The 9,616-nt window shown below is 42.0% G+C and overlaps 1 protein-coding gene across 1 annotated transcript in view; it reads right to left on the bottom strand.

Moving 5' to 3' along the window:
• Positions 1-9,341, bottom strand: part of PLD1 (phospholipase D1) — a 131,001-nt gene extending 121,660 nt beyond the window's left edge. Inside the window, exon 1 of the mRNA XM_023753885.1 lies at positions 9,207-9,341. The gene's annotated coding sequence lies outside the window, so the exon portion shown is untranslated. The remainder of the gene's footprint in view (positions 1-9,206) is intronic.
• Positions 9,342-9,616: the final 275 nt, after the last annotated feature.

Raw genomic sequence — 9,616 nt, 5'->3', positions numbered from 1 at the left:
AGCACCGCACAGATGGCAAGCAGTGGCAGCGATGGGGGCCCGGTGCCGGGTGCTGGCAGCTGGGGGAAGGTAAGCCCTGATAGGCCCTGATTGCTGGCCAGGCCTAGGGACCCTACTTGAGGGGTCCCGGATTGTGAGAGGGAGCAGGCAGGGCTGAGGGACACTTCCCCCCCACACACACACACACTACACACACACACACACACACACGCACACACACACACACCCTGTGCACGAATTTCGTGCACCAGGCCTCTAGTTTCTTATAATTGACTAGAGGCCCGGTGCACGAATTCATGAATGGATGGGGTCCCTCAGCCTGGCTGGCGATTGGGGTGATCGGGACATCTTGTCCAGTCCCAATCAGGGCCACAGGAGGTTGGCTCTCTGGGGAGAGGGGCTCAGAGGGGGAGGGACCGCAGGAGTTTGGCCAGCCATGGGAGGTTGGCTGTGGGAGCACACTGACCACCAGGGGGCAGCTCCCGCATTGAGCATCTGCCCCCTGGTGGTCAGTGTGCATCTTAGCAACTGGTCGACTGGTTGTTCTGGTAATGGTCGCTTAGGCTTTTATATACTTACTAGAGGCTCGGTGCATGGAAATTTGTGCACTGAGGTGGGGGTCCCTCAGTCCGCCCTGCCCACTTTCACAGTCCGGAAATCCTCAGGGAATGTCCTACTGATAGCTAAGCCACAGTCTGGCCTCCCTCTGCGGGAGGCAGCCAGACCGATCAGGGGAAGACAACGCCCCCATCATGCCATTGCTGCTGCCACTGCCAGCCACCGTGGTTGCCTGAGCCTCGGCCCTCGCAGCCACCTCGGCTGCCTGGGTCTCAGCCAAGACTTCATAGCAGCAGCTGCCATCCGCAGCTTGCTTGAACCTCGACCCGGACCTTGCAGTAGCAGCCGCTGTGGCTTTGTCCAGAAGGACATCTGGTCTAATTAGCATATTACCCTTTTATTAGTATAGATACAGATACCTCTGTAAAACCAGATACAGTTAGGAATCCATATAAGGTAAGATCAAAATTCTTACTTCCGCTGTATTGACCTTGGATCAGGTGCTAGGATGGGGTCTAAGAGCACAAAGGTCAATAGCTCTCCATCAGGGACTCACAGTCTGGGGTGGGGGGGGGGGCAGGCTTTTAACAGTTAATGTTCAGAGTGTGAGAAGAAGTGAAGTGGAGACCTGAGGAGGAAATGCTCAATCTGGGGATTGGGGAAAGTTACTGCTGGAAAGGCACATTGGAAAGGGATCCTGAAGACCATGTAGGAGTTCACTGAGCATGCTCAAAAGGGGAGCACATTCCAGGAAAAGGAACAGTAAAAAATAACACTGATATCTAAGCAAGAGAGCAAAGTAGAGTGAGGACCATGATAATTATCTTCAGATACCTGGGGGACTACCCATACTCTATGAAAAACTGTCAAGATCTCAGATTAGAAGAGAAGTATAACTTTGGACTATATCTTTTTATCAGCATTCACTCAAATACTGGTATTAAGCTTACTGTGGACTTTGTGATTCAACCACATTGTCAATTCTATAATCAGTTTATCTAAATCTCTGGGGAACTATGTGACTAGGCATTTGTTTCTCCCATGTAGAAGATACTATGAAAATCAAGGGGGGAGGAGGGTACCTACAAGAGTGTACATTTCAGTTTAATATGTATAAGAACATTCCAGAAAGCAGAACCATTAAACAAAGAAACTAGTTGCTTTGAGCAGGCAAGTTTACATAATTATATAGATTAGAGTCCATTTGGTTCTAATTCTAGCTCAGTTCCTGGTAAGTGCTTAATAAATAGTAGCTATACATATTGTGAGATGTTGGACTCACCTTCACACTGTAAGTTCCAACACCACACCAGCTAACATCGTGGCAATGTCTCATGCATGGGTTAGGAAGGTGGACAAGAGACCACCAATGGTCCCTCCCAACCTGGGTTTCTCATTTGATTGTCTCTGCCCATTTCTGATCTGGCATCATTCTCTCAGCTTATCAGAAAAGACACTAAAGAAATGTCTATTGAAAACCTGCTATGTAAATGTTAGCTGTCACTCCTATTGTTATTGTCCTTTCCTCTGATACTATTTTTTTTACTAACTTTATCACCCTTGGTTTTGTTTTATTTCAAAACAAAACATATGTGTGTATGTGTTTAATGGTATGCAAATATTTTTGCAAGCCAATTCAAATCCTTAGTAGAGCATAGAAGAAGTCATAAAAATGAAATAAAATAACATTCTACGGTTTATTATAAATGATACTAATAATAATACTAACATTCACTTAACACTTATTAAACACTAAGCACTGTGGTAGGCCTTCTATACACATTATTTCATTAATTCTCATAAGAACCCTGCAAGGTAGGTGCTAATATTATAACCCCCATTTTATAGATAAGGAAATTGAGTCAGAAGAGTCAAGTAATTCACTCAAGGTCCCAACTAAGCAGTTGTCTAACCTAACGATTTTGCTTATAACATAGCTTATAACAGACTCATATTAATAGGTATGTACTCCCATATAGCTTTTAAATTTGAATATTTTCATTTCAATCTCAAATATAGGGACTCCAGAAAACAAATATAGGCCTCTTAATCTAATAAACTGGTGACAATAGTGAGTTCATTTGGTCCTAATCTCACACTTTGGCACACTGTTGAGAAGAAAGGGCCTGCACAGTAACCAGGTCATGTTTGACTAAGTGGTCTTTGAGTTTCACATTAAAATGTCCAGCTTTCTCACCTAATATATATGAAATTTCTATTCATATGAAATGAATGGGCAAATCTAGAGAGGCAGAAAGTCGAATATTGGCTGCCTGGGACTGGTGGAAGAAAAACGGAGAGAAGGGAGAGTGGATACAAGGTTTCTTTTGAAGGTGATGAAAATGTTCTACAATTAAACAGACTCACAGATGCAGAGAACAGAATGATGGTTGTCAGAGGGCATGTGGGGTGGGAGGCTGGGTGAAAAAGGTGAAGGGATTGAAAAGTACATATTGGTAGTTACAAAATAGTCATGGGGATGTAAAATATGGTGTAGGAAATATAGTTAATCCAATGTAATAACTATGTATGGTGCCGGGTGGATATTGGAAATATCGGGGGAACACTGTAAAGTACATGATTGTCTAACCGCTATGCTGAAACTAATACAAAAGAATATTGAATGTAAACTGTAATTGAATAAATTTTAAACTTTTAAAGAGAAAATGTTCTATAATTACATTATGGTGATGGTTATACTAAAAAACACTGAATTGTACACAAAGGGATTAACTTAAGGGATTCATGTAAGTTAAATACTATTGATGAAGCTGTTCAGGAACAATTTCCAGAGTGCAGTATCAAGTGATCTGTAGTCACTCATGTGGCTGCTGTCTTCCAGAACAAGCATGGAAACCAGATGTGCAATAATTAAGCCTGTACCCAAGAACAAAATGTTCACACAACAATGAGGAGACTACAGATCATGCCTGTGGAGTTGGAAGTGTTCCTTGGAGGCATAATAGGCCTTTAGGCTCTTTTTCAAATGTCATTAGGTAAATGCTGAATGGTCTCAGCTTTTGATTTTTACCAACCCAGGAAAAATGGAAATATAATCTCATTCACCAGGATTAAACTGTTTTTAAATGAACAGAACGGAATATTAGAAACAGTTGCAATGGGGGAGTCAAAGGACCTCAAAAGGCCCCAAAGGCTCCAATCAAATCAATAGAACCTTGTGGCCTTCAGGACACCATCCTTCATGGCTTCATCTGTAAAATGAGGAAGGGAAAGAATGGAGTCAACTTCTCTCGGGTTCTCTTCCATCTTCATTGATCCAGTTGAGCCATGTCTTCTGAGAATTGTCTCAATACGTTGACTTGTTCCTTTCAACTGCTCTTAGACCAAGGCAGCATTATCATGACCCACTGGAAATCCATGCAAGCGTCTTAGCTGGACTGATGTTTCAAGTATTTAAATAGGATCCACCCCACACCATTTATCAAACTATCCACCTTATAATTGTATTTGCTATACCAGCTGACTAAAATTTTCAACCCAATGCATAAAAGTCAAAAGGGAGTTTCCTACAATAATGCATAAAGGCAGCAAAATAATTGTCCTCCAAAGTAAAAGTATCCTCTCCTTTATAAAAAATTGATCTTGCCTCAACTCTGGCCTGCCATTACTAATCTATTTTAATTTTTATTATAAAAATAATAATTTTTTCTCAAAATAAACCTTAAGTTTATAAACTATTTGAGGAAATCAAAATCGCTCTTAGAGCCACCAACTTAAATAGATTATGGGTGATGTTAATCTACTATTAAATGTGGGGATGTCTTGTTCTCATTTTTTTCCTCTACATGAGTTTTTATTTTTTGAATATAAATTAATCATGCTTAAAGATATTATTATGCAGAAAAGTATAAGAAAAAAATATAAACTAGCAGAAATTGCCACCTTCAAAATAATCCGTAAACCCTATTAACTTAAGGTGACTACCCCTTTCTGCCATCTCCCTAAGCATAACACACAGAGAGAGGTATATTTTAAACATGGCCAAGTCTGTGATAGTCAGTGTTTTAACTTAAAAATCTAGCACCACCACTTCCTTCTATTATAATTTTTCATAAGTAAAACTGGAATCCTATATAATAAAAGGCTAATATGCAAATTGTCCCCTTGACTGAGTTTGACCAGGAATTTGACCAGGGGGCAGGGCCAGATGGCCAACTGCCCACAGCCTCTCCTCCCAGCCAGCTCCACCCCCGATTGGCCTCCCACCCCAATCAGGGGTGGGGCCAGCCAGCCAACCTCCCACGTCCCCTCCCTCTGGCTGGCCAGCCTGATTGGCACGGCACCGATCCAGGTGGGCCTGCCAGACCCCACCCATGCATGAATTTCTGCACCAGGCCTCTAGTAGTTACATAACGGTCCTTCATGCAATTTTCCTCTTCTGTCTGTTTTATTTCTAACTTTTCATGATAATAAATAATACTTCAATGAGTATTTTATACTGAAAGCTTTCACACTTCTACTTCAAAAATTCCAATCTATTACCCTATTCCTTTTGTGATTTCTTCTATTGGTTTTAGGAAGAGAAATACTTTCCCATCCAAAGATCAGAAGTTTTGTTGTTATTGTTCCTGTTTTTTAATTTGTCTCCTTAATCTATGGACTCTATGTTAATACATAAGATTCCAAACTTATCTGTCATGTGTTTAAGTTTTAGCCAAATGTAGGTTATTTGCCCAACATTTTCAAATGCACACTTATGTTTTTAAAGGAAATGCATGCCTCATATTCTTGGCTTTCGACTAAACCTCAGGACTGACCAGAGCTTTGATTATCAGCAGGAAGTCATACTGGGAGGAATGAAGAGGCATCACACAGGCCAAATTCAAGCTAAACAATCAGAAGGTCCAAGTCCCTGGCCTCAGTGTTTTATTGTTGTAGCCGTAAGAAGTCTCAAGAGTTCCAAGGTCAGTTTATGTCGTTGAAAGACAGTTTTCAATGCTGTGGGCTTATTCGCCAGTATGGACTGGTCACTATGGGTCTCATTTACTGACCACGGGAAAACTCTATGTCCTGCCTTAGGTCACCACATTCTTGCCATTGGTTATGAGCAGAACAGTTGAGAAAGCAGAACACAAGCTCACCCCCAACCCAGTAGAAAAGGGACACAAAGGACATGCCTTACCGGTTGTCAGTGGGTCAACAGAAACATCTTTGAGTGTGAGGAGCAGCACAGATGTCAGTATGTACATGGCTGCTTCTCATTAATAATAAATACTTCTTTGTCAGACTTTTTTTCCTACCGCAGCACCCCCTCCCCCACCATCCCTCCAAGGCACAATCCTGTTACTGCTGCTTGCTAGTTGCTATGACTTGAGACAAATTACATAACTTCTCTGGGACAGTTTCCACAATGAGAAAATGGGGCTAATAAAGACAATTGGCCTCTTAGGGTTGTTGTGAGGATTAAATAAGATGCTTAGGACAGTACTGCCCTTGGGAAATGTTTTTTGAGAGCTAGTTATTATTATTATTATTACCCTTACCACTGCCTCTACTACTCCTGCCATGATTGCTGTTACCATCACCCCCACAAATGCCAGAAGGTGAAACTGAAATTGGGCTCTTCAGCATGAAAGAGGGAACTTGGAAGGTCTCTGGTCAGATCAGTCCTAGACTAAAATCTGTCCTCAGCCTTTGCAAGCCCACTGAGAAGTTAGTATTTACTGCCATTACTGAAATAGTGAATTTCTGGGGTGGATGGCATCACAATCTCTCCCACTTTCTGATACGAAAGCACAAGACCCATGCAAACTGGCACCTTCGATGAGCGTGGTTAAGAGCAAGAACCAGGGCTGGGGGGTAGGGGGGTGGGGGGCTAGGCAAGAAAAAGGTGGAGGTGGCACTGTTCATCGTAGCCTCTACATGAATCTCACACGGTAGAAACTGCAGTTCAGGAGCTGACACCTCCCAAAAGATACAGAGTGAAGATCAAGACCGTGGGCAGGAACGAGAGTAATCTGGGGTGTGTGGGTAGGTGAAAACTTCACAAGGTTCAGCAGTCAGAAAAACCACCTCTGATACCACAATTACTCCTACTTATTCATTCCTTTTTTAGAGCGCCATTCAAGTTTCCCAGGGTTTTGAGTCTGGGACAATTCATGTCAAAATAGTTTACCTAAGGATGTATCTCCAACTTCAAAACTCAGGTTCATTTTAAAAGGAAATGAGGCTCACATGCTTCTGGATCATCGGCGAGGTGCATAGGCCTCTGGACATCAATCAGACATCCAGAGGACTTTAAATATCAACAAGAAAGAGATCAACCAAAGGACTTGTATGCATGTATATAAGCCTAACCAATGGACACAGACAACAGGGAGGTGAGGGTATGAGTAATGAGTGGGGGCGGGGGGGGGTAGGGGGGCAATGGGGGGATAAGGACACATATGTAATACCTTAATCAATAAAGAAAAAGAAAGTGTGTTTATCCAACTCAGTTAATCAACTGAAAGCTCAACTTAAAATGAGAGAAAATGCCCGTATCTATTTATTTTTTGCCAAAAGAAGAAATGTAACAAAAGGAAACCAGTCTGGCAAGATGAGAACAAGAATTGAAATGTGTGTTTCAGGCCTAGAATCAGGAATAAGATTTGCTTAGCTATATTATCCCAAAATTATAGATTTTGAACACTCTCTAGTCTTTTTTTCCTCCCCATGTTTGGAAGAAACTTATTTTAATGAATATTCTTTGGGAAAAAACCCTAAAACCTGTCTTTTAGGGAGTTTCCCCTCTTATTCTATCCTTTGCCTCATTGTTTATTTCTGTTTCTAATCAGAAATGAAGCAATTTCTGCAAACACAGGAACTGAAACCTACCAGACATAAATGAGCTTTTTAAGACTTTTATCCATGTAAGAGAAGCACAAACAAATAATCAATAAGTAAAATGTCTCAACATTGTTCTTTTAAAATCACTGGGTAGCTACAATCAGATTGACAAAAGTCTCCCTTTAAAATTTAAATTAAAAACTGATGAACAAAATAGAATCAGAGACATGGATACATGGTACAGACTGACAGATGTCAGAGGGGAGGTGGGTGTGTGTGTGTGTGTGAGGGGGGGGCGGGGGGGTGGTGAGATGAAAGAAAGTGGAAAGACTAGCCAAAGAACATATATGCATAGCCCATGGACACATACAGCAATGTGATGAGGTCCAGAAGGAGGGGAGAGAGGGCCAAGGGGGAGGAATGGGGGACATCTGTAATAGTGTCAACAACAAAAATAAAATATAATTTAAAAAATTTAAATTAATAGCATTTAATAATTAATAATAGTACATACGTGCTACAATAGCATAATTAAGCAAGCCATAGCAATCTTTGCTTTTTTTTGGAAATCTACTAAAAACCGAGTATTTTTGCTGTTAGAGAAAGTACCTGCAGAGGCAGGGCTATAATATGGCTGCCCGGTTGTGTCTTAGGGTATAAAGTACAATCAGTTTTGTAATCCTGAAGTGGCATGCAGCCATCACTTTTACAACTTCAGCCTCAGCAGAAATGGTAACTGGGATACTTAAAACGTAGCAAATCATCTCCAAGATGTTTTTTAATTACTTATTTCTGTCTCCCTTCTCCCTCAATGTTACTTTTTTAAAGAGTTGAAGATGGAGAACGGGACCCTGTCTGAAACACTGTATTTCCCGGCAAGGAGGGGCCGGGGGCAGGGGGAGGGGGAGAAGACTGAAATGGCAATAACAGAAGCAGAGCAGCATATTTGAAAACATTAGTGCATTATCTGGAACGAAAGCGCACGTAAAATAACAGAAAATCAAGTGTATTTCAAAAAGTGTTGTAAACTTTAAAATACCCAGCTGAACGCCTCTTATAGAACAACTTCATGCTGGGTTGCTTTGGTGACAAATTCACAAAAGTGAAATTGCTCTCTGGGTCTTTAAGTGAATACAATTCAGGAAAATGTTCTCATGATACCTAGTTGTGTTGACTTAATTTAGTTGTGTTACTGTCAGCAATACATTTGCATCTTACAAGGCACATTCTATCCTTAGTCATATTTACTCCAAGAGCAAACCTCAGATTCTGCAGACTCACAAGCAGTGACAATCGAGGAAGGAATTCAGCCCAGCTTAGTCCACCTGTACACTCCTACACCCATTGTTAGGTATTTTACGAGGCATTCCAGAAAAAATGCCAGACTTTCCAAAGATATCTGGTTCATTGTAACTATCAGGAATAGGCCCTGGGGAAAACCACACACCAGGCAGGCACTCGAGTGGGAGGGACAACACCGCTAGCGGGAGCACAACACCTGACGCTCAAACATAAAATACAATCAGCCGTGTAGACCATCGTAGCTATGCCCAGAAGATTTAATGGGGAGGGCACCAAAAGAGTAATTCTGGAAAAGGAACTGAAAATGCTTACAAATAAGTACACATCTCGGAGCCTGCAAATCCAACACTCATTGGTCATGTCTTCCTGGATTCGGCTGCATTCAAGAGAGTCAAACAATGCTTATACTATCAGGAGACTCATAACCCCCAACCCCCTGTTCTGTTCTAAAGGAACACAACAACAGCACAAACACTACGCTGTCATCTCATCACCCAGTGAGCGTGGAGAGCAAGTCTGACAGATGCCACACAAAGTTCAAAATGTTACGTACTAACCTGGTGCCCCTGTGAAAACGGTCGCTTCATGTTGCTTTAAAGAAAGAATCCTTGCTAGGAAACTAATCTCCAAAGCAGCTGATAGCCAAGAGGTGGGGGGGAAACACTGACAGCCCAGGGAATCCACACACAGGGAAAGCAGACTGCTCCCAGTTTTCAGCCGCCTCCCTAAAGGCAACTTAAGTCAAAGCCAAGCCCACAGAGCACTTTAGCCTATAAGCTTCAGTAATGAACTCGAAACCACACCCCATATGTTAACTAGACACTGGGCTGCTGTGAGAAATAAAATCCACAGGCAGACTGAGCTGAGGCTTCAGGCTTCGTGTTTGTGCCTGCTGTCGGAGAAAGCTAGAACACAAAAAACTTAACACAAAGAGAATTCACACCCTCCCCCCTTCAGACACTGCACA

The sequence above is a fragment of the Myotis lucifugus genome, unplaced genomic scaffold (genome assembly GCF_000147115.1).
Source record: "Myotis lucifugus unplaced genomic scaffold, Myoluc2.0 scaffold_53, whole genome shotgun sequence".
Taxonomy (NCBI): domain Eukaryota; kingdom Metazoa; phylum Chordata; class Mammalia; order Chiroptera; family Vespertilionidae; genus Myotis; species Myotis lucifugus.
Note: the sequence above shows the minus strand (reverse complement) of the source record. Positions and strands in the feature narration are given on the sequence as shown.